The sequence below is a fragment of the Mixophyes fleayi genome, chromosome 1, assembly GCF_038048845.1.
Source record: "Mixophyes fleayi isolate aMixFle1 chromosome 1, aMixFle1.hap1, whole genome shotgun sequence".
Taxonomy (NCBI): Eukaryota; Metazoa; Chordata; class Amphibia; order Anura; family Limnodynastidae; genus Mixophyes; species Mixophyes fleayi.
The window spans coordinates 209838429-209860928 of record NC_134402.1 but is presented as its reverse complement, the minus strand read 5'-3'; the positions used below and the strand labels follow the sequence as shown (position 1 = coordinate 209860928).

The 22500-nt window shown below is 44.7% G+C and overlaps 10 non-coding genes and 75 pseudogenes across 10 annotated transcripts; all 85 read left to right on the top strand.

Moving 5' to 3' along the window:
* Positions 1-29: 29 nt before the first annotated feature.
* On the top strand, positions 30-148 carry LOC142131243 (5S ribosomal RNA; annotated as a pseudogene).
* Positions 149-238: 90 nt separating this feature from the next.
* LOC142128027 (5S ribosomal RNA) lies at positions 239-357 on the top strand (annotated as a pseudogene).
* An 88-nt stretch (positions 358-445) lies between these two features.
* LOC142121134 (5S ribosomal RNA) lies at positions 446-564 on the top strand. The gene has a single exon (XR_012683880.1). It is a non-coding gene; the product is annotated as a 5S ribosomal RNA (ribosomal RNA).
* An 85-nt stretch (positions 565-649) lies between these two features.
* On the top strand, positions 650-768 carry LOC142136149 (5S ribosomal RNA; annotated as a pseudogene).
* A 93-nt stretch (positions 769-861) lies between these two features.
* On the top strand, positions 862-980 carry LOC142136393 (5S ribosomal RNA; annotated as a pseudogene).
* Positions 981-1076: 96 nt separating this feature from the next.
* LOC142136858 (5S ribosomal RNA) lies at positions 1077-1194 on the top strand (annotated as a pseudogene).
* A 288-nt stretch (positions 1195-1482) lies between these two features.
* LOC142124357 (5S ribosomal RNA) lies at positions 1483-1601 on the top strand (annotated as a pseudogene).
* Positions 1602-1691: 90 nt separating this feature from the next.
* On the top strand, positions 1692-1810 carry LOC142133202 (5S ribosomal RNA; annotated as a pseudogene).
* A 94-nt stretch (positions 1811-1904) lies between these two features.
* On the top strand, positions 1905-2023 carry LOC142136636 (5S ribosomal RNA; annotated as a pseudogene).
* An 89-nt stretch (positions 2024-2112) lies between these two features.
* LOC142136673 (5S ribosomal RNA) lies at positions 2113-2231 on the top strand (annotated as a pseudogene).
* A 93-nt stretch (positions 2232-2324) lies between these two features.
* On the top strand, positions 2325-2442 carry LOC142136531 (5S ribosomal RNA; annotated as a pseudogene).
* A 90-nt stretch (positions 2443-2532) lies between these two features.
* On the top strand, positions 2533-2651 carry LOC142134028 (5S ribosomal RNA; annotated as a pseudogene).
* Positions 2652-2746: 95 nt separating this feature from the next.
* LOC142125853 (5S ribosomal RNA) lies at positions 2747-2865 on the top strand (annotated as a pseudogene).
* Positions 2866-2954: 89 nt separating this feature from the next.
* Positions 2955-3073, top strand: LOC142124679 (5S ribosomal RNA). Its single transcript, XR_012684783.1, has one exon. It is a non-coding gene; the product is annotated as a 5S ribosomal RNA (ribosomal RNA).
* Positions 3074-3166: 93 nt separating this feature from the next.
* LOC142134944 (5S ribosomal RNA) lies at positions 3167-3285 on the top strand (annotated as a pseudogene).
* A 90-nt stretch (positions 3286-3375) lies between these two features.
* On the top strand, positions 3376-3494 carry LOC142128019 (5S ribosomal RNA; annotated as a pseudogene).
* Positions 3495-3582: 88 nt separating this feature from the next.
* LOC142116814 (5S ribosomal RNA) lies at positions 3583-3701 on the top strand (annotated as a pseudogene).
* An 85-nt stretch (positions 3702-3786) lies between these two features.
* LOC142136378 (5S ribosomal RNA) lies at positions 3787-3905 on the top strand (annotated as a pseudogene).
* A 93-nt stretch (positions 3906-3998) lies between these two features.
* Positions 3999-4117, top strand: LOC142135173 (5S ribosomal RNA; annotated as a pseudogene).
* A 683-nt stretch (positions 4118-4800) lies between these two features.
* On the top strand, positions 4801-4919 carry LOC142136911 (5S ribosomal RNA). Its single transcript, XR_012687580.1, has one exon. It is a non-coding gene; the product is annotated as a 5S ribosomal RNA (ribosomal RNA).
* Positions 4920-5222: 303 nt separating this feature from the next.
* On the top strand, positions 5223-5341 carry LOC142136113 (5S ribosomal RNA; annotated as a pseudogene).
* A 93-nt stretch (positions 5342-5434) lies between these two features.
* On the top strand, positions 5435-5552 carry LOC142136588 (5S ribosomal RNA; annotated as a pseudogene).
* A 289-nt stretch (positions 5553-5841) lies between these two features.
* On the top strand, positions 5842-5960 carry LOC142136476 (5S ribosomal RNA; annotated as a pseudogene).
* A 900-nt stretch (positions 5961-6860) lies between these two features.
* LOC142133408 (5S ribosomal RNA) lies at positions 6861-6979 on the top strand (annotated as a pseudogene).
* A 97-nt stretch (positions 6980-7076) lies between these two features.
* On the top strand, positions 7077-7195 carry LOC142134344 (5S ribosomal RNA; annotated as a pseudogene).
* Positions 7196-7294: 99 nt separating this feature from the next.
* On the top strand, positions 7295-7413 carry LOC142136270 (5S ribosomal RNA; annotated as a pseudogene).
* An 85-nt stretch (positions 7414-7498) lies between these two features.
* Positions 7499-7617, top strand: LOC142130951 (5S ribosomal RNA; annotated as a pseudogene).
* Positions 7618-7706: 89 nt separating this feature from the next.
* On the top strand, positions 7707-7825 carry LOC142113988 (5S ribosomal RNA). The gene has a single exon (XR_012681673.1). It is a non-coding gene; the product is annotated as a 5S ribosomal RNA (ribosomal RNA).
* Positions 7826-7918: 93 nt separating this feature from the next.
* Positions 7919-8037, top strand: LOC142136242 (5S ribosomal RNA; annotated as a pseudogene).
* A 298-nt stretch (positions 8038-8335) lies between these two features.
* On the top strand, positions 8336-8454 carry LOC142136112 (5S ribosomal RNA; annotated as a pseudogene).
* A 93-nt stretch (positions 8455-8547) lies between these two features.
* LOC142136586 (5S ribosomal RNA) lies at positions 8548-8665 on the top strand (annotated as a pseudogene).
* Positions 8666-8953: 288 nt separating this feature from the next.
* LOC142136475 (5S ribosomal RNA) lies at positions 8954-9072 on the top strand (annotated as a pseudogene).
* A 94-nt stretch (positions 9073-9166) lies between these two features.
* LOC142136825 (5S ribosomal RNA) lies at positions 9167-9285 on the top strand (annotated as a pseudogene).
* A 687-nt stretch (positions 9286-9972) lies between these two features.
* Positions 9973-10091, top strand: LOC142133402 (5S ribosomal RNA; annotated as a pseudogene).
* Positions 10092-10189: 98 nt separating this feature from the next.
* On the top strand, positions 10190-10308 carry LOC142134333 (5S ribosomal RNA; annotated as a pseudogene).
* Positions 10309-10407: 99 nt separating this feature from the next.
* LOC142136269 (5S ribosomal RNA) lies at positions 10408-10526 on the top strand (annotated as a pseudogene).
* Positions 10527-10611: 85 nt separating this feature from the next.
* On the top strand, positions 10612-10730 carry LOC142130940 (5S ribosomal RNA; annotated as a pseudogene).
* An 89-nt stretch (positions 10731-10819) lies between these two features.
* LOC142113871 (5S ribosomal RNA) lies at positions 10820-10938 on the top strand. The gene has a single exon (XR_012681665.1). It is a non-coding gene; the product is annotated as a 5S ribosomal RNA (ribosomal RNA).
* A 93-nt stretch (positions 10939-11031) lies between these two features.
* LOC142136240 (5S ribosomal RNA) lies at positions 11032-11150 on the top strand (annotated as a pseudogene).
* Positions 11151-11234: 84 nt separating this feature from the next.
* LOC142136787 (5S ribosomal RNA) lies at positions 11235-11347 on the top strand (annotated as a pseudogene).
* A 97-nt stretch (positions 11348-11444) lies between these two features.
* On the top strand, positions 11445-11563 carry LOC142128170 (5S ribosomal RNA; annotated as a pseudogene).
* A 91-nt stretch (positions 11564-11654) lies between these two features.
* LOC142121001 (5S ribosomal RNA) lies at positions 11655-11773 on the top strand (annotated as a pseudogene).
* Positions 11774-11861: 88 nt separating this feature from the next.
* On the top strand, positions 11862-11980 carry LOC142125776 (5S ribosomal RNA). The gene has a single exon (XR_012685039.1). It is a non-coding gene; the product is annotated as a 5S ribosomal RNA (ribosomal RNA).
* A 91-nt stretch (positions 11981-12071) lies between these two features.
* LOC142132731 (5S ribosomal RNA) lies at positions 12072-12190 on the top strand (annotated as a pseudogene).
* A 93-nt stretch (positions 12191-12283) lies between these two features.
* LOC142132052 (5S ribosomal RNA) lies at positions 12284-12402 on the top strand (annotated as a pseudogene).
* A 96-nt stretch (positions 12403-12498) lies between these two features.
* Positions 12499-12616, top strand: LOC142136228 (5S ribosomal RNA; annotated as a pseudogene).
* Positions 12617-12695: 79 nt separating this feature from the next.
* On the top strand, positions 12696-12814 carry LOC142136852 (5S ribosomal RNA; annotated as a pseudogene).
* A 90-nt stretch (positions 12815-12904) lies between these two features.
* Positions 12905-13011, top strand: LOC142136663 (5S ribosomal RNA; annotated as a pseudogene).
* A 91-nt stretch (positions 13012-13102) lies between these two features.
* Positions 13103-13221, top strand: LOC142122453 (5S ribosomal RNA; annotated as a pseudogene).
* Positions 13222-13318: 97 nt separating this feature from the next.
* On the top strand, positions 13319-13437 carry LOC142129254 (5S ribosomal RNA; annotated as a pseudogene).
* Positions 13438-13531: 94 nt separating this feature from the next.
* Positions 13532-13650, top strand: LOC142136847 (5S ribosomal RNA; annotated as a pseudogene).
* An 89-nt stretch (positions 13651-13739) lies between these two features.
* LOC142127323 (5S ribosomal RNA) lies at positions 13740-13858 on the top strand. The gene has a single exon (XR_012685360.1). It is a non-coding gene; the product is annotated as a 5S ribosomal RNA (ribosomal RNA).
* A 93-nt stretch (positions 13859-13951) lies between these two features.
* On the top strand, positions 13952-14070 carry LOC142135305 (5S ribosomal RNA; annotated as a pseudogene).
* Positions 14071-14167: 97 nt separating this feature from the next.
* On the top strand, positions 14168-14286 carry LOC142130277 (5S ribosomal RNA; annotated as a pseudogene).
* Positions 14287-14377: 91 nt separating this feature from the next.
* Positions 14378-14496, top strand: LOC142119441 (5S ribosomal RNA; annotated as a pseudogene).
* An 88-nt stretch (positions 14497-14584) lies between these two features.
* On the top strand, positions 14585-14703 carry LOC142134322 (5S ribosomal RNA; annotated as a pseudogene).
* A 94-nt stretch (positions 14704-14797) lies between these two features.
* LOC142127698 (5S ribosomal RNA) lies at positions 14798-14916 on the top strand. The gene has a single exon (XR_012685402.1). It is a non-coding gene; the product is annotated as a 5S ribosomal RNA (ribosomal RNA).
* A 93-nt stretch (positions 14917-15009) lies between these two features.
* On the top strand, positions 15010-15128 carry LOC142121420 (5S ribosomal RNA; annotated as a pseudogene).
* A 294-nt stretch (positions 15129-15422) lies between these two features.
* LOC142128247 (5S ribosomal RNA) lies at positions 15423-15541 on the top strand (annotated as a pseudogene).
* Positions 15542-15632: 91 nt separating this feature from the next.
* Positions 15633-15751, top strand: LOC142115821 (5S ribosomal RNA; annotated as a pseudogene).
* An 88-nt stretch (positions 15752-15839) lies between these two features.
* LOC142135702 (5S ribosomal RNA) lies at positions 15840-15958 on the top strand (annotated as a pseudogene).
* A 92-nt stretch (positions 15959-16050) lies between these two features.
* On the top strand, positions 16051-16169 carry LOC142119839 (5S ribosomal RNA; annotated as a pseudogene).
* A 91-nt stretch (positions 16170-16260) lies between these two features.
* Positions 16261-16367, top strand: LOC142136855 (5S ribosomal RNA; annotated as a pseudogene).
* A 91-nt stretch (positions 16368-16458) lies between these two features.
* LOC142136866 (5S ribosomal RNA) lies at positions 16459-16577 on the top strand. Its single transcript, XR_012687537.1, has one exon. It is a non-coding gene; the product is annotated as a 5S ribosomal RNA (ribosomal RNA).
* A 90-nt stretch (positions 16578-16667) lies between these two features.
* On the top strand, positions 16668-16786 carry LOC142130034 (5S ribosomal RNA; annotated as a pseudogene).
* A 94-nt stretch (positions 16787-16880) lies between these two features.
* On the top strand, positions 16881-16999 carry LOC142128236 (5S ribosomal RNA; annotated as a pseudogene).
* Positions 17000-17088: 89 nt separating this feature from the next.
* LOC142135371 (5S ribosomal RNA) lies at positions 17089-17207 on the top strand (annotated as a pseudogene).
* A 100-nt stretch (positions 17208-17307) lies between these two features.
* Positions 17308-17426, top strand: LOC142121068 (5S ribosomal RNA; annotated as a pseudogene).
* A 289-nt stretch (positions 17427-17715) lies between these two features.
* On the top strand, positions 17716-17835 carry LOC142136712 (5S ribosomal RNA; annotated as a pseudogene).
* A 96-nt stretch (positions 17836-17931) lies between these two features.
* LOC142136590 (5S ribosomal RNA) lies at positions 17932-18051 on the top strand (annotated as a pseudogene).
* Positions 18052-18139: 88 nt separating this feature from the next.
* Positions 18140-18258, top strand: LOC142134125 (5S ribosomal RNA; annotated as a pseudogene).
* A 95-nt stretch (positions 18259-18353) lies between these two features.
* On the top strand, positions 18354-18472 carry LOC142136135 (5S ribosomal RNA; annotated as a pseudogene).
* Positions 18473-18562: 90 nt separating this feature from the next.
* On the top strand, positions 18563-18681 carry LOC142126720 (5S ribosomal RNA; annotated as a pseudogene).
* A 290-nt stretch (positions 18682-18971) lies between these two features.
* LOC142136701 (5S ribosomal RNA) lies at positions 18972-19091 on the top strand (annotated as a pseudogene).
* A 298-nt stretch (positions 19092-19389) lies between these two features.
* Positions 19390-19509, top strand: LOC142135360 (5S ribosomal RNA; annotated as a pseudogene).
* Positions 19510-19600: 91 nt separating this feature from the next.
* Positions 19601-19719, top strand: LOC142134647 (5S ribosomal RNA; annotated as a pseudogene).
* Positions 19720-19808: 89 nt separating this feature from the next.
* LOC142136150 (5S ribosomal RNA) lies at positions 19809-19928 on the top strand (annotated as a pseudogene).
* An 88-nt stretch (positions 19929-20016) lies between these two features.
* On the top strand, positions 20017-20134 carry LOC142136818 (5S ribosomal RNA; annotated as a pseudogene).
* Positions 20135-20232: 98 nt separating this feature from the next.
* Positions 20233-20351, top strand: LOC142122552 (5S ribosomal RNA; annotated as a pseudogene).
* An 88-nt stretch (positions 20352-20439) lies between these two features.
* Positions 20440-20557, top strand: LOC142136526 (5S ribosomal RNA; annotated as a pseudogene).
* A 293-nt stretch (positions 20558-20850) lies between these two features.
* On the top strand, positions 20851-20970 carry LOC142136165 (5S ribosomal RNA; annotated as a pseudogene).
* Positions 20971-21260: 290 nt separating this feature from the next.
* Positions 21261-21380, top strand: LOC142136401 (5S ribosomal RNA; annotated as a pseudogene).
* Positions 21381-21471: 91 nt separating this feature from the next.
* LOC142135743 (5S ribosomal RNA) lies at positions 21472-21592 on the top strand (annotated as a pseudogene).
* Positions 21593-21685: 93 nt separating this feature from the next.
* On the top strand, positions 21686-21804 carry LOC142114606 (5S ribosomal RNA). Its single transcript, XR_012681898.1, has one exon. It is a non-coding gene; the product is annotated as a 5S ribosomal RNA (ribosomal RNA).
* A 295-nt stretch (positions 21805-22099) lies between these two features.
* Positions 22100-22218, top strand: LOC142117671 (5S ribosomal RNA; annotated as a pseudogene).
* The last annotated feature ends 282 nt before the right edge of the window (positions 22219-22500 follow it).

The following is a 22500-nucleotide window of genomic DNA, read 5'->3' as shown; positions in this document are numbered from 1 at the left end:
TAAGAGATGTAGGTCAGTAGGAAAGCAATACCTTCAGCCACACTACCCTAAACAAGCCCAAACTTGTCTGATCTTGGAAGCTAAGCAGGGCCAGACCTGGTTAGTACTTGGATGGGAGACCAACTGGGAATACCAGGTGCTGTAGGTTTTTTTTTTCCGTTTTTTTTCTCTCTTGTTTCTGCTTCCTTCAATTCTGGTGTTGAGATGTATAAGAGATGTAGGTCAGAAGACAAGCAATGCCTAAAGCCACACCACCCTGAACAAGCCCAATCTCGTCTGATCTTGGAAGCTAAGCAGCGCTGGGCCTGGTTAGTACTTGGATGGGAGAGCACTTGGGAACACCAGGTGCTATAGGTTTTTGATTTGTTTTTTTTCTCTCTTGTTCCTGCTTCCTTCAATGCTTGTGTTGAGATGTATAAGAGATGTAGGTCAGTAGGCAAGCAATACCTACAGCCACACCACCCTGAACAAGCCCAATCTCATCTGATCTTGGAAGCTAAGCAGGGCTGGGCCTGGTTAGTACTTGGATGGGAGACCACCTGAGAATACAAGGTGCTGTAGGTTTTTTGTTTTTTTTTCTCTCTTGTTCCAGCTTTCTTCAATGCTGGTGTTGAGATGTATAAGAGATGTAGGTCAGTAAGCAAGCAATACCTACAGCCACGCCTCCCTGAACAAGCCCAAATTTGTCTGATCTTGGAAGCTAAGCTGGGCCGGGCCTGGTTAGTACTTGGATGGGAGACCACCTGGGTAAACCAGGTGCTATAGGTTTTTATTTTTTAGGTTTTTTTTTCTCTCTTGTTCCTGCTTTTTTCAATGCTGGTGTTGTAATGTATAAGAGATGTAGGTCAGTAAAAAAGCGATACCTTAAGTCTCACTACCCTAAACAAGCCCAAACTCATCTGATCTTGGAAGCTAAGCAGTGCTGGGCCTGGTTAGTACTTGGATGGGAGGCCACCTGGGAATACCAGGTGCTGTAGGTTTTAATTTTTCCGTTTTTTTTTTTTCCTCTCTTGTTCCTGCTTCCTTCAATGCTGGTGTTGAGATGTATAAGAGATGTAGGTCAGTAGGCAAGCAATACCTACAGCCACACCACCCTGAACAAGCCCAACCTTGTCTGATCTTGGAAGCTAAGCAGACTGGGCCTGGTTAGTTCTTGGAAGGGAGACCACCTGGGAATACCAGGTGTTGTAGGGTTTTTTTCTCTCTTGTTTCTGCTTCCTTCAATGCTGGTGTTGAGATGTATAAGAGATGTAGGTCAGTAAGGAAACAATACCTTTCAGCCACATCACCCTGAACAAGCACAATCTTGTCTGATCTTGGAAGGTAAGCAGGGCCGGTCCTGGTTAGTACTTGGATGTGAGACCACCTGGGAATACAAGGTGCTGTAGGTTTTTTTTCATTTGTTTTTTTTCTCTCTTGTTCCTGTTTCCTTCAATGCTGGTGTTGAAATGTATAAGAAATGTAGGTCAGTAGGCAAACAATACCTGCAGCCACACCACCCTGAACAAGCCCAATCCTGTCTGATCTTGAAAGCTAAGCAGGGCTGGGCCTGGTTAGTACGTGGATGGGAGACCACCTGGGAATACAAGGTGCTGTAGGTTTTTTTGTTTTGGTTTTTTTCTCTCTTGTTCCTGCTTCATTCAATGCTGGTGTTGAGATGTATAAGAGATGTAGGTCAGTAGGCAAGCAATACCTACAGCCACACCACCCTGAACAAGCCCAAATTTGTCTGATCTTGGAAGTTAAGCAGGGCCGGGCCTGGTTAGTACTTATATGGGAGACCACCATGGAATACCAGGTGCTGCAGGTTTTTATTTTTTTTTCGTTTTTTTTCTCTCTTGTTCCTGCTTCCTTCAATGCTGGTGTTGAGATGTATAAGAGATGTAGGTCAGTAGGCAAGCAATACTTTCAGCCGCACTACCCTGAACAAGCCGAAACTGGTCTGATCTTGGAAGCTAAGCAGAGCTGGGCCTGGTTAGTACTTGGATGGGAGACCACCTGGGAATACCAGGTGCTGTAGATTTTTTTTTTATTTTTTTTTCTCTCTTGTTCCTGCTTCCTTCAATGCTGGTGTTAAGATGTATAAGAAATGTAGGTCAGTAGGCAAAAAATACCTACAGCCACACCACCCTGAACAAGCCCAAATTTGTCTGATCTTGGAAGCTAAGCTGGGCCAGGCCTGGTTAGTACTTGGATGGGAGACCACCTGGGTATACCAGGTGCTATACGTTTTTATTTTTTAGGTTTTTTTTTCTCTCTTGTTCCTGCTTTTTTCAATGCTGGTGTTGTAATGTATAAGAGATGTAGGTCAGTAAAAAAGCAATACCTTAAGTCTCACAACCCTGAACAAGCCCAATCTCATCTGATCTTGGAAGCTAAGCAGACTGGGCCTGGTTAGTACTTGGATGGGAGACCACCTGGGAATACCAGGTGCTATAGGTTTTTTTTTTTCGTTTTTTTTCTCTCTTGTTTCTGCTTCCTTCAATGCTGGTGTTGAGATGTATAAGAGATGTAGGTCAGTGTGCAAGCAATACCTACAGCCACACCACCCGGAAGAAGCCCAATCTCGTCTGATCTAGGAAGCTAAGCAGGGCCAGGCCTGGTTAGTACTTGGATGGGAGACCACCTGGGAATACTAGGTGCTGTTGTTTTGTTTTGTTTTTTCGTTTTTTTTTCTCTCTTACTCCTGCTTACTTCAATGCTGGTGTTGAGATGTATAAGAGATGTAGGTCAGTAAGCAAGCACTACCTACAGCCACACCACCCTGAACAAGCCCAATCTTGTTTGATCTTGGAAGCTGAGCAGGGCCGGGCCTGGTTAGTACTTGGATGGGAGAGCACCTGGGAACACCAGGTGCTGTAGGTTTTTTTTTTTTCGTTTTTTCTCTCTTACTCCTGCTTCCTTCAATGCTGGTGTTGAGATGTATAAGAGATGTAGGTCAGTAGGCAAGCAATACCTATAGCCACACCACCCTGAGCAAGCCCAATCTCGTCTGGTCTTGGAAGCTAAGCAGGGTTGGGCCTGGTTAGTACTTGGATGGGAGACCACCTGGGAATACCAGGTGCTGTAGGTTTTTATTTTTTTAGGTTTTTTTTCTCTCCTGTTCCTGCTTTTTTCAATGCTGGTGTTGAGATGTATAAGAGATGTAGGTCAGTAGGAAAGCAATACCTTCAGCCACACTACCCTAAACAAGCCCAAACTTGTCTGATCTTGGAAGCTAAGCAGGGCCAGACCTGGTTAGTACTTGGAAGGGAGACCAACTGGGAATACCAGGTGCTGTAGGTTTTTTTTTTCCGTTTTTTTTCTCTCTTGTTTCTGCTTCCTTCAATGCTGGTGTTGAGATGTATAAGAGATGTAGGTCAGAAAACAATCAATGCCTAAAGCCACACCACCCTGAACAAGCCCAATCTCGTCTGATCTTGGAAGCTAAGCAGCGCTGGGCCTGGTTAGTACTTGGATGGGAGAGCACTTGGGAACACCAGGTGCTATAGGTTTTTGATTTGTTTTTTTTCTCTCTTGTTCCTGCTTCCTTCAATGCTTGTGTTGAGATGTATAAGAGATGTAGGTCAGTAGGCAAGCAATACCTACAGCCACACCACCCTGAACAAGCCCAATCTCGTCTGATCTTGGAAGCTAAGCAGGGCTGGGCCTGGTTAGTACTTGGATGGGAGACCACCTGGGAATACAAGGTGCTCTAGGTTTTTTGTTTTTTTTTCTCTCTTGTTCCAGCTTCCTTCAATGCTGGTGTTGAGATGTATAAGAGATGTAGGTCAGTAGGCAAGCAATACCTACAGCCACGCCTCCCTGAACAAGCCCAAATTTGTCTGATCTTGGAAGGTAAGCTGGGCCGGGCCTGGTTAGTACTTGGATGGGAGACCACCTGGGTATACCAGGTGCTATAGGTTTTTATTTTTTAGGGGTTTTTTTCTCTCTTGTTCCTGCTTTTTTCAATGCTGGTGTTGTAATGTATAAAAGATGTAGGTCAGCATAAATGCGATACCTTCAGTCTCACTACCCTAAACAAGCCCAAACTCGTCTGATCTTGGAAGCTAAGCAGTGCTGGGCCTGGTTAGTACTTGGATGGGAGGCCACCTGAGAATACCAGGTGCTGTAGGTTTTAATTTTTCCGTTTTTTTTTTCCTCTCTTGTTGCTGCTTCCTTCAATGCTGGTGTTGAGATGTATAAGAGATGTAGGTCAGTAGGCAAGCAATACCTACAGCCACACCAACCTGAACAAGCCCAACCTTGTCTGATCTTGGAAGCTAAGCAGACTGGGCCTGGTTAGTTCTTGGATGGGAGACCACCTGGGAATACCAGGTGTTGGAGGGTTTCTTTCTCTCTTGTTTCTGCTTCCTTCAATGCTGGTGTTGAGATGTATAAGAGATGTAGGTCAGTAGGGAAACAATACCTTTCAGCCACATCACCCTGAACAAGCACAATCTTGTCTGATCTTGGAAGGTAAGCAGGGCTGGTCCTGGTTAGTACTTGGATGTGAGACCACCTGGGAATACAAGGTGCTGTAGTTTTTTTTCTCTCTTGTTTCTGCTTCCTTCAACGCTGGTGTTGAGATGTATAAGAGATGTAGGTCAGTTGGCAAGCAATACCTACAGCCACACCACCCTGAACAAGCCCACTCTTGTCTGAGCTTGGAAGCTAAGCAGGGCTGGGCCTGGTTAGTACTTGGATGGGAACACCAGGTGCTGTGGGTTTTTTTTTATTTGTTTTTTTTCTCTCTTGTTCCTGTTTCCTTCAATGCTGGTGTTGAAATGTATAAGAAATGTAGGTCAGTAGGCAAGCAATACCTACAGCCACACCACCCTGAACAAGCCCAATCTCATCTGATCTTGGAAGTTAAGCAGGGCCGGGCCTGGTTAGTACTTATATGGGAGACCACCATGGAATACCAGGTGCTGTAGGTTTTTATTTTTTTTTTCGTTTTTTTTCTCTCTTGTTCCTGCTTCCTTCAATGCTGGTGTTGAGATGTATAAGAGATGTAGGTCAGTAAGCAAGCAATACTTTCAGGCGCACTACCCTGAACAAGCCAAAACTGGTCTGATCTTGGAAGCTAAGCAGAGCTGGGCCTGGTTAGTACTTGGATGGGAGACCACCTGGGAATACCAGGTGCTGTAGATTTTTTTTTAATTTTTTTTTCTCTCTTGTTCCTGCTTCCTTCAATGCTGGTGTTGAGATGTATAAGAAATGTAGGTCAGTAGGCAAGCAATACCTACAGCCACACCACCCTGAACAAGCCCAAATTTGTCTGATCTTGGAAGCTAAGCTGGGCCGGGTCTGGTTAGTACTTGGATGGGAGACCACCTGGGTATACCAGGTGCTATAGGTTTTTATTTTTTAGGTTTTTTTTTCTCTCTTCTTCCTGCTTTTTTCAATGCTGGTGTTGTAATGTATAAGAGATGTAGGTCAGTGAAACAACGATACCTTAAGTCTCACTACCCTGAACAAGCCCAATCTCATCTGATCTTGGAAGCTAAGCAGACTGGGCCTGGTTAGTACTTGGATGGGAGACCACCTGGGAATACCAGGTGCTGTAGGGTTTTTTTTCTCTCTTGTTTCTGCTTCCTTCAATGCTGGTGTTGAGATGTATAAGAGATGTAGGTCAGTAAGGAAACAATACCCTTCAGCCACATCACCCTGAGCAAGCACAATCTTGTCTGATCTTGGAAGGTAAGCAGGGACGGTCCTGGTTAGTACGTGGATGGGAGACCACCTGGGAATACAAGGTGCTGTAGTTATTTTTTTTTTCGTTTTTTTTCTCTCTTGTTTCTGCTTCCTTCAACGCTAGTGTTGAGATGTATAAGAGATGTAGGTCAGTAGGCAAGCAATACCTACAGCCACACCACCCTGAACAAGCCCAAATTTGTCTGATCTTGGAAGCTAAGTAGGGCCGGGCCTGGTTAGTACTTATATGGGAGACCACCATGGAATACAAGGTGCTGTAGGTTTTTATTTTTTTTTCGTTTTTTTTCTCTCTTGTTCCTGCTTTTTTCAATGCTGGTGTTGAGATGTATAAGAGATGTAGGTAAGTAGGCAAGCAATACCTTCAGCCGCACTAACCTGAACAAGCACAAATTTGTCTGATCTTGGAAGCTAAGCAGGGCCGGGCCTGGTTAGTACTTATATGGGAGACCACCATGGAATACCAGGTGCTGTAGGTTTTTATTTTTTTTTCTCTCTTGTTCCTGCTTCCTTCAATGCTGGTGTTGAGATGTTTAAGAGATGTAGGTCAGTAGGCAAGCAACACCACACTGAACAAGCCCAATCTTGTCTGATCTTGGAAGCTAAGCAGTGCCAGGCCTGGGTAGTACTTGGATAGGACACCACTTGGGAATACCAGGTGCTGTAGGTTTTTTTTTTTAGGTTTTTTTCTCTCTTCTTCCTGCTACCTTCAATGCTGGTGTTGAGATGTATAAGAGATGTAGGTCAGTAGGCAAGGAGTACCTACAGCCACAGCACCCTGAACAAGCCTGATCTTGGTAGCTAAGCAGGGCTGGGCCTGGTTAGTACTTGGATGGGAGACCACCTGTGAATACCAGGTGCTGTTGTTTTGTTTTGTTTTTTTTCGGTGTTTTTTCTCTCTTACTCCTGCTTACTTCAATGCTGGTGTTGAGATGTAGGTCAGTAGGCAAGCAATACCTACAGCCACACCACCCTGAACAAGCCCAATCTTGTCTGATCTTGGATGCTTAGCAGGGTTGAGCCTGGTTAGAACTTTGCATGGGAGACCACCTGGGAATACCAGGTGCTGTACATTTTTCTGGGGGGTGGGTTTTTCTCTCTTGTTCCTGCTTCCTTCAATGCTAGTGTTGAGATGTATAAGAAATGTAAGTCAGGAGGCAAGCAATATTTACAGCCACACAACCCTGAACAAGCCCAATCTCGTCTGATCTTGGATGCTAAGCAGGTTTGGGCCTGGTTAGTACTTGGATGGGAGACCACCTGTGAAAACCAGGTGCTGTTGTTTTGTTGGTTTTTTTTTCGTTTTTTTTTCTCTCTTGCTCCTGCTTACTTCAATGCTGGTGTTGAGATGTATAAGAGATGTAGGTCAGAAGGCAAGCAATATTTACAGCCACACCACCCTGAACAAGCCCAATCTCGTCTGATCTTGGAAGCTAAGCAAAGCTGGGCCCGGTTAGTACTTGGATGCAAGACCACCTGGGAATACCAGGTGCTGCAGATTTTTATTTATTTATTTCATTTTTTTTTTTCTCTCTTGTTCCTGCTTCCTTCAATGCTGGTGTTGAGATGTTTAAGAGATGTAGGTCAGTAGGCAAGCAACACCTACAGCAACACCACACTGAACAAGCCCAATCTTGTCTGATCTTGTATGCTAAGCAGGCTTGGGCATGGTTAGTACTTGGATGGGAGACCACCTGGGAATACCAGGTGCTGTAGGTTGTTTTTTTTTTTTTCTCTCTTGTTCCTGCTTCCTTCAATGCTGGTGTTGAGATGTATAAGAGATGTAGGTCAGAAAACAAGCAACGCCTAAAGCCACACCACCCTGAACAAGCCCAATCTCATTTGATCTTGGAAGCTAAGCAGCGCTGGGCCTGGTTAGTACTTGGATGGGAAAGCACCTGGGAACACCAGGTGCTGTAGGTATTTTTGTTTTGTTTTTTTCTCTCTTACTCCTGCTTCCTTCAATGCTGGTGTTGAGATGTATAAGAGATGTAGGTCAGTAGGCAAGCAATACCTACAGCCACACCACCCTGAACAAGCCCAATCTCGTCTGGTCTTGGAAGCTAAACAGGGTTGGGCCTGGTTAGTACTTGGATGGGAGACCACCTGGGAATACCAGGTGCTGTAGGTTTTTATTTTTTTAGGTTTTTTTTCTCTCCTGTTCCTGCTTTTTTCAATGCTGGTGTTGAGATGTATAAGAGATGTAGGTCAGAAGGAAAGCAATACCTTCAGCCACACTACCCTAAACAAGCCCAAACTTGTCTGATCTTGGAAGCTAAGCAGGGCCAGATCTGGTTAGTACTTGGATGGGAGACCAACTGGGAATACCAGGTGCTGTAGTTTTTTTTTTTCCGTTTTTTTTCTCTCTTGTTTCTGCTTCCTTCAATGCTGGTGTTGAGATGTATAAGAGATGTTGGTCAGTAAGCAAGCAATACTTTCAGGCGCACTACCCTGAACAAGCCAAAACTGGTCTGATCTTGGAAGCTAAGCAGAGCTGGGCCTGGTTAGTACTTGGATGGGAGACCACCTGGGAATACCAGGTGCTGTAGATTTTTTTTTAATTTTTTTTTCTCTCTTGTTCCTGCTTCCTTCAATGCTGGTGTTGAGATGTATAAGAAATGTAGGTCAGTAGGCAAGCAATACCTACAGCCACACCACCCTGAACAAGCCCAAATTTGTCTGATCTTGGAAGCTAAGCTGGGCCGGGTCTGGTTAGTACTTGGATGGGAGACCACCTGGGTATACCAGGTGCTATAGGTTTTTATTTTTTAGGTTTTTTTTTCTCTCTTCTTCCTGCTTTTTTCAATGCTGGTGTTGTAATGTATAAGAGATGTAGGTCAGTGAAACAACGATACCTTAAGTCTCACTACCCTGAACAAGCCCAATCTCATCTGATCTTGGAAGCTAAGCAGACTGGGCCTGGTTAGTACTTGGATGGGAGACCACCTGGGAATACCAGGTGCTGTAGGGTTTTTTTCTCTCTTGTTTCTGCTTCCTTCAATGCTGGTGTTGAGATGTATAAGAGATGTAGGTCAGTAAGGAAACAATACCCTTCAGCCACATCACCCTGAGCAAGCACAATCTTGTCTGATCTTGGAAGGTAAGCAGGGACGGTCCTGGTTAGTACGTGGATGGGAGACCACCTGGGAATACAAGGTGCTGTAGTTATTTTTTTTTTCGTTTTTTTTCTCTCTTGTTTCTGCTTCCTTCAACGCTAGTGTTGAGATGTATAAGAGATGTAGGTCAGTAGGCAAGCAATACCTACAGCCACACCACCCTGAACAAGCCCAAATTTGTCTGATCTTGGAAGCTAAGTAGGGCCGGGCCTGGTTAGTACTTATATGGGAGACCACCATGGAATACAAGGTGCTGTAGGTTTTTATTTTTTTTTCGTTTTTTTTCTCTCTTGTTCCTGCTTTTTTCAATGCTGGTGTTGAGATGTATAAGAGATGTAGGTAAGTAGGCAAGCAATACCTTCAGCCGCACTAACCTGAACAAGCCCAAATTTGTCTGATCTTGGAAGCTAAGCAGGGCCGGGCCTGGTTAGTACTTATATGGGAGACCACCATGGAATACCAGGTGCTGTAGGTTTTTATTTTTTTTTCTCTCTTGTTCCTGCTTCCTTCAATGCTGGTGTTGAGATGTTTAAGAGATGTAGGTCAGTAGGCAAGCAACACCACACTGAACAAGCCCAATCTTGTCTGATCTTGGAAGCTAAGCAGTGCCAGGCCTGGGTAGTACTTGGATAGGACACCACTTGGGAATACCAGGTGCTGTAGGTTTTTTTTTTTAGGTTTTTTTCTCTCTTCTTCCTGCTACCTTCAATGCTGGTGTTGAGATGTATAAGAGATGTAGGTCAGTAGGCAAGGAGTACCTACAGCCACAGCACCCTGAACAAGCCTGATCTTGGTAGCTAAGCAGGGCTGGGCCTGGTTAGTACTTGGATGGGAGACCACCTGTGAATACCAGGTGCTGTTGTTTTGTTTTGTTTTTTTTCGGTGTTTTTTCTCTCTTACTCCTGCTTACTTCAATGCTGGTGTTGAGATGTAGGTCAGTAGGCAAGCAATACCTACAGCCACACCACCCTGAACAAGCCCAATCTTGTCTGATCTTGGATGCTTAGCAGGGTTGAGCCTGGTTAGAACTTTGCATGGGAGACCACCTGGGAATACCAGGTGCTGTACATTTTTCTGGGGGGTGGGTTTTTCTCTCTTGTTCCTGCTTCCTTCAATGCTAGTGTTGAGATGTATAAGAAATGTAAGTCAGGAGGCAAGCAATATTTACAGCCACACAACCCTGAACAAGCCCAATCTCGTCTGATCTTGGATGCTAAGCAGGTTTGGGCCTGGTTAGTACTTGGATGGGAGACCACCTGTGAAAACCAGGTGCTGTTGTTTTGTTGGTTTTTTTTTCGTTTTTTTTTTCTCTCTTGCTCCTGCTTACTTCAATGCTGGTGTTGAGATGTATAAGAGATGTAGGTCAGAAGGCAAGCAATATTTACAGCCACACCACCCTGAACAAGCCCAATCTCGTCTGATCTTGGAAGCTAAGCAAAGCTGGGCCCGGTTAGTACTTGGATGCAAGACCACCTGGGAATACCAGGTGCTGCAGATTTTTATTTATTTATTTCATTTTTTTTTTTCTCTCTTGTTCCTGCTTCCTTCAATGCTGGTGTTGAGATGTTTAAGAGATGTAGGTCAGTAGGCAAGCAACACCTACAGCAACACCACACTGAACAAGCCCAATCTTGTCTGATCTTGTATGCTAAGCAGGCTTGGGCATGGTTAGTACTTGGATGGGAGACCACCTGGGAATACCAGGTGCTGTAGGTTGTTTTTTTTTTTTTCTCTCTTGTTCCTGCTTCCTTCAATGCTGGTGTTGAGATGTATAAGAGATGTAGGTCAGAAAACAAGCAACGCCTAAAGCCACACCACCCTGAACAAGCCCAATCTCATTTGATCTTGGAAGCTAAGCAGCGCTGGGCCTGGTTAGTACTTGGATGGGAAAGCACCTGGGAACACCAGGTGCTGTAGGTATTTTTGTTTTGTTTTTTTCTCTCTTACTCCTGCTTCCTTCAATGCTGGTGTTGAGATGTATAAGAGATGTAGGTCAGTAGGCAAGCAATACCTACAGCCACACCACCCTGAACAAGCCCAATCTCGTCTGGTCTTGGAAGCTAAACAGGGTTGGGCCTGGTTAGTACTTGGATGGGAGACCACCTGGGAATACCAGGTGCTGTAGGTTTTTATTTTTTTAGGTTTTTTTTCTCTCCTGTTCCTGCTTTTTTCAATGCTGGTGTTGAGATGTATAAGAGATGTAGGTCAGAAGGAAAGCAATACCTTCAGCCACACTACCCTAAACAAGCCCAAACTTGTCTGATCTTGGAAGCTAAGCAGGGCCAGATCTGGTTAGTACTTGGATGGGAGACCAACTGGGAATACCAGGTGCTGTAGTTTTTTTTTTTCCGTTTTTTTTCTCTCTTGTTTCTGCTTCCTTCAATGCTGGTGTTGAGATGTATAAGAGATGTTGGTCAGTAGGCAAGCAACACCGCACTGAACAAGCCCAATTTCGTCTGATCTTGGAAGTTAAGCAGGGCCGGGCCTGGTTAGTACTTGGATGAGAGACCACCTGTGAATACCAGGTGCTGTTGTTTTGTTTTGTTTTTTTTCATTTTTTTTTCTCTCTTACACCTGCTTACTTCAATGCTGGTGTTGAGATGTATAAGAGATGTAGGTCAGTAGTCAAGCAATACCTACAGCCACACCACCCTGAACAAGCCCAATCTCGTCTGATCTTGGAAGCTAAGCAGGGCCGGGCCTTGTTAGTACTTGGATTGGAGAGCATCTGGGAACACGAGGTGCTGTAGGTTTTTTTTTATTTGTTTTTTTTCTCTCTTGTTCCTGCTTCCTTCAATGCTGGTGTTGAGATGTATAAGAAATGTAGGTCAGTAGGCAAGCAATACCTACGGCCACACCACCCTGAACAAGCCCAATCTCATCTGATCTTGGAAGCTAAGCAGAGCCGGGCCTGGTTAGTACTTGGATGGGAGAGCACTTGGGAACACCAGGTGCTATAGGTTTTTGATTTGTTTTTTTTCTCTCTTGTTCCTGCTTCCTTCAATGTTTGTGTTGAGATGTATAAGAGATGTAGGTCAGTAGGCAAGCAATACCTACAGCCACACCACCCTGAACAAGCCCAATCTCGTCTGATCTTGGAAGCTAAGCAGGGCTGGGCCTGGTTAGTACTTGGATGGGAGACCACCTGGGAATACAAGGTGCTGTAGGTTTTTTTTTTGTTTTGTCTTTTCTCTCTTGTTCCAGCTTCCTTCAATGCTGGTGTTGAGATGTATAAGAGATGTAGGTCAGTAGGCAAGCAATACCTACAGCCACGCCTCCCTGAACAAGCCCAAACTTGTCTGATCTTGGAAGCTAAGCAGGGCTGGGCCTGGTTAGTACTTGGATGGGAGACCACCTGGGTATACCAGGTGCTATAAGTTTTTATTTTTTAGGGTTTTTTTTCTCTCTTGTTCCTGCTTTTTTCAATGCTGGTGTTGTAATGTATAAGAGATGTAGGTCAGTAAAAATGCAATACCTTCAGTCTCACTACGCTAAACAAGCCCAAACTCGTCTGATCTTGGAAGCTAAGCAGTGCTGGGCCTGGTTAGTACTTGGATGGGAGGCCACCTGGGAATACCAGGTGCTGTAGGTTTTAATTTTTCCGTTTTTTTTTTTTTCTCTCTTGTTCCTGCTTCCTTCAATGCTGGTGTTGAGATGTATAAGAGATGTAGGTCAGTAGGCAAGCAATACCTACAGCCACACCACCCTGAACAAGCCCAACCTTGTCTGATCTTGGAAGCTAAGCAGACTGGGCCTGGTTAGTACTTGGATGGGAGAACACCTGGGAATACCAGGTGCTGTAGGTTTTTTTTTCTCTCTTGTTTCTGCTTCCTTCAATGCTGGTGTTGAGATGTTTAAGAGATGTAGGTCAGTAGGGACACAATACACTTCAGCCACATCACCCTGAACAAGCACAATCTTGTCTGATCTTGGAAGGTAAGCAGGGCCGGTCCTGGTTAGTACTTGGATGGGAGACCACCTGGGAATACAAGGTGCTGTAGGTTTTTTTTTTCTGGTTTTTTTCTCTCTTGTTTCTGCTTCCTTCAACGCTGGTGTTGAGATGTATAAGAGATGTAGGTCAGTTGGCAAGCAATACCTACAGCCACACCACCCTGAACAAGCCCAATCTTGTCTGATCTTGGAAGCTAAGCAGGGCTGGGCCTGGTTAGTACTTGGATGGGAACATTAGGTGCTGTAGGTTTTTTTTTATTTGTTTTTTTTCTCTCTTGTTCCTGTTTCCTTCAATGCTGGTGTTGAAATGTATAAGAAATGTAGGTCAGTAGGCAAGCAAAATCTACAGCCACACCACCATGAACAAGCCCAAACTCATCTGATCTTGGAAGTTAAGCAGAGCTGGGCCCGGTTAGTACTTGGATGCGAGACCACCTGGGAATACCAGGTGCTGTAGATTTTTATTTTTTTTTTTCATTTTTTTTTCTCTCTTACTACTGCTTACTTCAATGCTGGTGTTGAGATGTATAAGAGATGTAGGTCAGAAGGCAAGCAATACCTACAGCCACTCCACCCTGAACAAGCCCAATCTCGTCTGATCTTGTATGCTAAGCAGGCTTGGGCGTGGTTAGTACTTGGATGGGAGACCACCTGGGAATACCAGGTGCTGTAGGTTGTTTTTTTTTTTTTTTTTTTTTTCTCTCTTGTTCCTGCTTCCTTCAATGCTGGTGTTGAGATGTATAAGAGATGTAGGTCAGAAAACAAGCAATGCCTAAAGCCACACCACCCTGAACAAGCCCAATCTTGTTTGATCTTGGAAGCTAAGCAGCACTGGGCCTGGTTAGTACTTGGATGGGAGAGGACCTGGGAACACCAGGTGCTGTAGGTTTTTTTGTTTTGTTTTTTTCTCTCTTACTCCTGCTTCCTTCAATGCTGGTGTGGAGATGTATAAGAGATGTAGGTCAGTAGTCAAGCAATACCTACAGCCACACCACCCTGAACAAGCCCAATCTCGTCTGGTCTTGGAAGCTAAGCAGGGTTGGGCCTGGTTAATACTTGGATGGGAGACCACCTGGGAATACCAGGTGCTGTAGGTTTTTATTTTTTTAGGTTTTTTTTCTCTCCTGTTCCTGCTTTTTTCAATGCTGGTGTTGAGATGTATAAGAGATGTAGGTCAGTAGGAAAGCAATACCTTCAGCCACACTACCCTAAACATGCCCAAACTCGTCTGATCTTGGCAGTTAAGCAGGGCCGGGCCTGGTTAGTACTTGGATGAGAGACCACCTGTGAATACCAGGTGCTGTTGTTTTGTTTTGTTTTTTTTCATTTTTTTTTCTCTCTTACACCTGCTTACTTCAATGCTGGTGTTGAGATGTATAAGAGATGTAGGTCAGTAGTCAAGCAATACCTACAGCCACACCACCCTGAACAAGCCCAATCTCGTCTGATCTTGGAAGCTAAGCAGGGCCGGGCCTTGTTAGTACTTGGATTGGAGAGCATCTGGGAACACCAGGTGCTGTAGGTTTTTTTTTATTTGTTTTTTTTCTCTCTTGTTCCTGCTTCCTTCAATGCTGGTGTTGAGATGTATAAGAAATGTAGGTCAGTAGGCAAGCAATACCTACAGCCACACTACCCTGAACAAGCCCAATCTCATCTGATCTTGGAAGCTAAGCAGAGCCGGGCCTGGTTAGTACTTGGATGGGAGAGCACTTGGGAACACCAGGTGCTGTAGGTTTTTGATTTGTTTTTTTTCTCTCTTGTTCCTGCTTCCTTCAATGCTTGTGTTGAGATGTATAAGAGATGTAGGTCAGAAGGCAAGCAATACCTACAGCCACTCCACCCTGAACAAGCCCAATCTCGTCTGATCTTGTATGCTAAGCAGGCTTGGGCGTGGTTAGTACTTGGATGGGAGACCACCTGGAAATACCAGGTGCTGTAGGTTGTTTTTGTTTTTTTGTTTTTTTTCTCTCTTGTTCCTGCTTCCTTCAATGCTGGTGTGGAGATGTATAAGAGATGTAGGTCAGTAGTCAAGTAATACCTACAGCCACACCACCCTGAACAAGCCCAATCTTGTCTGGTCTTGGAAGCTAAGCAGGGTTGGGCCTGGTTAGTACTTGGATGGGAGACCACCTGGGAATACCAGGTGCTGTAGGTTTTTATTTTTTTAGGTTTTTTTTCTCTCCTGTTCCTGCTTTTTTCAATGCTGGTGTTGAGATGTATAAGAGATGTAGGTCAGTAGGAAAGCAATACCTTCAGCCACACTACCCTAAACATGCCCAAACTCGTCTGATCTTGGAAGCTAAGCAGGGCCAGACCTGGTTAGTACTTGGATGGGAGACCAACTGGGAATACCAGGTGCTGTAGGTTTTTTTTTTCCGTTTTTTTTCTCTCTTGTTTCTGCTTCCTTCAATGCTGGTGTTGAGATGTATAAGAGATGTTGGTCAGTAGGCAAGCAACACCACACTGAACAAGCCAAATTTCGTCTGATCTTGGAAGGTAAGCAGGGCCGGGCCTGGTTAGTACTTGGATGAGAGACCACCTGTGAATACCAGGTGCTGTTGTTGTGTTTTGTTTTTTTTCATTTTTTTTTCTCTCTTACACCTGCTTACTTCAATGCTGGTGTTGAGATGTATAAGAGATGTAGGTCAGTAGGCAAGCAATACCTACAGCCACACCACCCTGAACAAGCCCAATCTCGTCTGATCTTGGAAGCTAAGCAGGGCCGGGCCTTGTTAGTACTTGGATTGGAGAGCACCTGGGAACACCAGGTGCTGTAGGTTTTTTTTTATTTGTTTTTTTTCTCTCTTGTTCCTGCTTCCTTCAATGCTGGTGTTGAGATGTATAAGAAATGTAGGTCAGTAGACAAGCAATACCTACAGCCACACCACCCTGAACAAGCCCAATCTCGTCTGATCTTGGAAGCTAAGCAGAGCTGGGCCTGGTTAGTACTTGGATGGGAGAGCACTTGGGAACACCAGGTGCTGTAGGTTTTTGATTTGTTTTTTTTCTCTCTTGTTCCTGCTTCCTTCAATGCTTGTGTTGAGATGTATAAGAGATGTAGGTCAGTAGGCAAGCAATACCTACAGCCACACCACCCTTAACAAGCACAATCTCATCTGATCTTGGAAGCTAAGCAGGTCTGGGCCTGGTTAGTACTTGGATGGGAGACCACCTGGGTATACCAGGTGCTATAAATTTTTATTTTTTAGGTTTTTTTTCTCTCTTGTTCCTGCTTCCTTCAATGCTGGTGTTGAGATGTATAAGAAATGTAGGTCATTAGACAAGCAATACCTACAGCCACACCACCCTGAACAAGCCCAATCTCATCTGATCTTGGAAGCTAAGCAGAGCCGGGCCTGGTTAGTACTTGCATGGGAGAGCACTTGGGAACACCAGGTGCTGTAGGTTTTTTTTTTCCGTTTTTTTTTCTCTCTTGTTTCTGCTTCCTTCAACGCTGGTGTTGAGATGTATAAGAGATGTAGGTCAGTTGGCAAGCAATATCTACAGCCACACAACCCTGAACAAGCCCAATCTTGTCTGATCTTGGAAGCTAAGCAGGGCTGGGCCTGGTTAGTACTTGGATGGGAACACCAGGTGCTGTAGGTTTTTTTTTATTTGTTTTTTTTCTCTCTTGTTCCTGTTTCCTTCAATGCTGGTGTTGAAATGCATAAGAAATGTAGGTCAGTAGGCAACCAATACCTACAGCCACACCACCCTGAACAAGCCCAATCCCGTCTGATCTTGAAAGCTAAGCAGGGCTGGGCCTGGTTAGTACTTGGATGGGAGACCACCTGGGAATACAAGGTGCTGTAGGTTTTTTTGTTTTGGTTTTTTTCTCTCTTGTTCCTGCTTCCTTCAATGCTGGTGTTGAGATGTATAAGAGATGTAGGTCAGTAGGCAAGCAATACCTACAGCCACACCACCCTGAACAAGCCCAAATTTGTCTGATGTTGGAAGCTAAGCAGGGCCGGGCCTGGTTAGTACTTATATGGGAGACCACCTGGGAATACCAGGTGCTGTAGGTTTTTATTTTTTTTTCGTTTTTTTTCTCTCTTGTTCCTGCTTTTTTCAATGCTGGTGTTGAGATGTATAAGAGATGTAGGTCAGTAGGCAAGCAATACCTTCAGCCACACTACCCTGAACAAGCCCAAACTCGTCTGATCTTGGAAGCTAAGCAGGGCCAGTCCTGGTTAGTACTTGGATGGGAGACCACCTGGGAATACCAGGTGTTGTAGGGGTTTTTTTTAGGTTTTTTTCTCTCTTCTTCCTGCTACCTTCAATGCTGGTGTTGAGATGTATAAGAGATGTAGGTCAGTAGGCAAAGAATACCTACAGCCACAGCACACTGAACAAGCCCAATCTCGTCTGATCTTGGTAGCTAAGCAGGGCCAGGCCTGGTTAGTACTTGGATGGGAGACCACCTGTGAATACCAGGTGCTGTATTTTTGTTTTGTTTTGTTTTTCGGTTTTTTTTTCTCTCTTACTCCTGCTTACTTCAATGCTGGTGTTGAGATGTATAAGAGACGTAGGTCAGGATGCAAGCAATACCTACAGCCACACCACCCTGAACAAGCCCAATCTCGTCTGATCTTGGGAGCTAAGCAGGGCCGGGCCTGGAAAGTACTTGGATGGGAGAGCACCTGGGAACACCAGGTGCTGTAGGCTTTTTTTATTTGTTTTTTTTCTCTCTTGTTCCTGCTTCCTTCAATGCTGGTGTTGAGATATATAAGAGACGTAGGTCAGTAGGCAAGCAACACCATACTGAACAAGCCCAATCTCATCTGATCTTGGATGCTAAGCAGGGTTGAGCCTGGTTAGTATTTTGCATGGGAGACCACCTGGGAATACCAGGTGCTGTAGGGTTTTTGTTTGGGGGTTTTTTTCTCTCTTGTTCCTGCTTCCTTCAATGCTGGTGTTGAGATGTATAAGAGACGTAGGTCAGAAAACAAGCAATACCTACAGCCACACCAACCTGAACAAGCCCAATCTCGTCTGATCTTGGAAGCTAAGCAGGACCAAGGCCTCGTTAGTACTTGGATGGGAGGCCACCTGTGAATACCAGGTGCTGTTGTTTTGTTGTTTTTTTTTTTGTTTTTTTTCTCTCTTACTCCTGCTTACTTCAATGCTGGTGTTGAGATGTATAAGAGATGTAGGTCAGTAGGCAAGCAATACCTACAGCCACACCAACCTGAACAAGCCCAATCTCGTCTGATCTTGCATGTTAAGCAGGGTTGAGCCTGGTTAGTATTTTGGATGGGAGACCACCTGGGAATACCAGGTGATGTAGGTTTGTTTATTTTTTGTTTTTTTTCTTTCTTGTTCCTGCTTCAATGCTGGTGTTGAGATGTATAAGAGATGTAGGTCAGTAGGCAAGCAATACCTACAGCCAAACCACCCTGAACAAGCCCAAATTTGTCTGATGTTGGAAGCTAAGCAGGGCCGGGCCTGGTTAGTACTTATATGGGAGACCACCTGGGAATACCAGGTGCTGTAGATTTTTATTTTTTTTTTCATTTTTTTTCTCTCTTGTTCCTGCTTTTTTCAATGCTGGTGTTGAGATGTATAAGAGATGTAGGTCAGTAGGCAAGCAATACTTTCACCCACACTACCCTGAACAAGCCCAAACTCGTCTGATCTTGGAAACTAAACAGAGCTGGGCCCGGTTAGTACTTGGATGGGAGACCACCTGGGAATACCAGGTGCTGTAGATTTTTTTTTTTTTTTTTTTTTCTCTCTTGTTCCTGCTTCCTTCAATGCTGGTGTTGACATGTTTAAGAGATGTAGGTCAGTAGGCAAGCAACACCTACAGCAACACCACACTGAACAAGCCCAATCTTGTCTGATCTTGGAAGCTAAGCAGTGCCAGGCCTGGTTAGTATTTGGATGGGAGACCACCTGGGAATACCAGGTGCTGTAGGCTTTTTTTTTTAGGTTTTTTTCTCTCTTCTTCCTGCTACCTTCAATGCTGGTGTTGAGATGTATAAGAGATGTAGGTCAGTAGGCAAGGAGTGCCTACAGCCACAGCACCCTGAACAAGCCCGATTTTGGTAGCTAAGCAGGGCTGGGCCTGGTTAGTACTTGGATGGGAGACCACCTGTGAATACCAGGTGCTGTTGTTTTGTTTTGTTTTGTTTTTTTTCGGGTTTTTTTCTCTCTTACTCCTGCTTACTTCAATGCTAGTGTTGAGATGTAGGTCATTAGTCAAGCAATACCTACAGCCACACTACCCTGAACAAGCCCAATCTTATCTGATCTTGGATGCTTAGCAGGGTTGAGCCTGGTTAGTACTTTGCATGGGAAACCACCTGGGAATACCAGGTGCTGTATGTTTTTTTTGGTGGTGGGTTTTTCTCTCTTGTTCCTGCTACCTTCAATGCTGGTGTTGAGATGTATAAGAGATGTAGGTCAGTAGGCAAGGAGTGCCTACAGCCACAGCACCCTGAACAAGCCCGATTTTGGTAGCTAAGTAGGTTTGGGCCTGGTTAGTACTTGGATGGTAGACCACCTGTGATTACCAGGTGCTGTTGTTTTGTTTTGGGTTTTTTTCGGTTTTTTTTCTCTCTTACTCCTGCCTACTTCAATGCTGGTGTTGAGATGTATAAGAGATGTAGGTAAGTAGGCAAGCAATACCTGCAGCCACACCACCCTGAACAAGCCCAATCTCCTCTGATCTTGGATGCTAAGCAGGGTTGAGCCTGGTTAGTATTTTGGATGGGAGACCACCTGGGAATACCAGGTGCTGTAGGGTTTTTGTTTGGGGTTTTTTTTCTCTCTTGTTCCTGCTTCCTTCAATGCTGGTGTTGAGATGTATAAGAGACGTAGGTCAGGAGGCAAGCAATACCTACAGTCACATCACCCTGAACAAGCCCAATCTCGTCTGATCTTGGAAGCTAAGCAGGGCCGGGCCTGGTTAGTACTTGCATGGGAGAGCACCTGGGAACACCAGGTGCATTAGGTTTTTTTTATTTGTTTTTTTCTCTCTTGTTCCTGCTTCCTTCAATGCTGGTGTTGAGATGTATAAGAGATGTAGGTCAGAAGGCAAGCAATACCTACAGCCACACCACCCTGAACAAGCCCAATCTCGTCTGATCTTGGATGCTAAGCAGGGTTGAGCCTGGTTAGTGTTTTGGATGGGAGACCACCTGGGAATACCAGGTGATGTAGGTTTGTTTATTTTTTGTTTTTTATCTTTCTTGTTCCTGCTTCAATTCTGGTGTTGAGATGTATAAGAGATGTAGGTCAGTAGGCAATCAATACCTACAGCCACACCACCCTGAACAAGCCCAATCTCGTCTGATCTTGGAAGCTAAGCAGACTGGGCCTGGTTAGTACTTGGATGGTAGACCACCTGTAATTACCAGGTGCTGTTGTTTTGTTTTGGGTTTTTTTCGGGTTTTTTTCTCCTTTGTTTCTGCTTCCTTCAATGCTGGTGTTGAGATGTATAAGAGTTGTAGGTCAGTCAGCAAGCAATACCTACAGCCACACCACCCTGAACAAGCCCAATCTCGTCTGATCTTTGAAGCTAAGCAGCGTCAGGCCTGGTTAGTACTTGGATGGGAGACCACCTGGGAGTACCAGGTGCTGTAGGTTTGTTTGTTTTTTGTTTTTTTTCTTTCTTGTTCCTGCTTCAATGCTGGTGTTGAGATGTATAAGAAATGTAGGTCAGTAGGCAAACAATACCTACAGCCACACCACCCTGAACAAGCCCAATCTCATCTGATCTTGGAAGCTAAGCAGACTGGGCCTGGTTAGTACTTGGATCGGAGACCACCTGGGAATACTGGCTGCTATAGGTTTTTTTTTACGGTTTATTGCTCTCTTGTTTCTGCTTCCTTCAATGCTGGTGTTGAGATGTATAAGAGATGCTGGTCAGTAGGCAAGCAACATCACACTGAACAATCCCAATCTCATCTGATCTTGGAAGCTAAGCAGACTGGGCCTGGTTAGTACTTGGATGGGAGACCACCTGTGATTACCAGGTGCTGTTGTCTTGTTTTTGGTTTTTTTCGTTTTTCTTTCTCTCTTACTCCTGCTTACTTCAATGCTGGTGTTGAGATGTATAAGAGATGTAGGTCAGTAAGCAAGCAATACCTACAGCCACACCACCCTGAACAAGCCCAATCTCGTCTGATTTTGGATGCTAAGCAGGGTTGACCCTGGATAGTATTTTGGATGGGAGACCACCTGGGAATACCAGGTGCTGTAGGTTTGTTTTTTTTTGTTTTTTTCTTTCTTGTTCCTGCTTCAATGCTGGTGTTGAGATGTATAAGAGATGTAGGTCAGTAGGCAAGCAACACCACACTAAACAATCCCAATCTCATCTGATCTTGGAAGCTAAGCAGACTGGGCCTGGTTAGTACTTGGATAGGAGACCACCTGTGATTACCAGGTGCTGCTGTTTTGTTTTGGGTTTTTTTTCGGTTTTTTTCTCTCTTACTCCTGCTTACTTCAATGCTGGTGTTGAGATGTATAAGAGATATAGGTCAGAAGGCAAGCAATACCTACAGCTACACCACCCTGAACAAGCCCAAACTCGTCTGATCTTGGATGCTAAGCAGGGTTGAGCCTGGTTAGTATTTTGGATGGGAGACCACCTGGGAATACCAGGTACTGTAGGGTTTTTGTTTGGGGGGGGGTTTCTCTCTTGTTCCTGCTTCCTTCAAAGCTGGTGTTGAGATGTATAAGAGACATAGGTCAGGAGACAAGCAATACCTACAGTCACACCAGCCCTGAACAAGCCCAATCTCGTCTGATCTTGGAAGCTAAGCAGGACCAAGGCCTGGTTAGTACTTGGATGGGAAACTACCTGTGAATACCAGGTGCTGTTGGTTTTGTTTTTTTTCGGGGTTTTTTCTCTCTTGTTCCTGCTTCCTTCAACGCTGGTGTTGAGATGTATAAGAGATGTAGGTCAGTAGGCAAGCAATACCTACAGCCACACCACCCTGAACAAGCCCAATCTCGTCTGATCTTGGAAGCTAAGCAGGGCTGGGCCTAGTTAGTACTTGGATGGGAGACCACCTGGGAATACCAGGTGCTGTAGGTTTTTTTTTTTCGTTTTTTATCTCTCTTGTTTCTGCTTCCTTCAATGCTGGTGTTGAGATGTATAAGAGATGTAGGTCAGTAGGCAAGCAATACCTACAGCCACACCACCCTGAACAAGCACAATCGCGTCTAAACTTGGAAGCTAAGCAGGGTTGAGCTTGGTTAGTACTTCGCATGGGAGACCACTTGGGAATACCAGGTGCTTTTTTTTTTTCGGTCTTTTTTCTCTCTTGTTCATGCTTCCTTCAATGCTGGTGTTGAGATGTATAAGAAATGTAGGTCAGTAGGCAAGCAATACCTACAGCCACACCACCCTGAACAACCCCAATCTTGTCTGATCTTGGAAGCTAAGCAGGGCTGGGCCTGGTTCATACTTGGATGGGAGACCACCTGGGAATACCAGGTGCTGTAGGTTTTTATTTTATTTTTTATTTTTTTTTCTCTCTTGTTCCTGCTTCCTTCAATGCTGGTGTTGAGATGTATAAGAGATGTAGGTCAGTAGGCAAGCAATACCTACAGCCACACCACCCTGAACAAGCCCAATCTCATCTGATTTTAGAAGCTAAGCTGGGCTGGGCCTGGTTAGTACTTGGATGGGAATACCATCTGCTGTGTTTTTTTGCGATTTTTTTTTTTTTTCTCTCTTGTTTCTGCTTCCTTCAATGCTGGTGTTGAGATGTATAAGAGATGTAGGTCA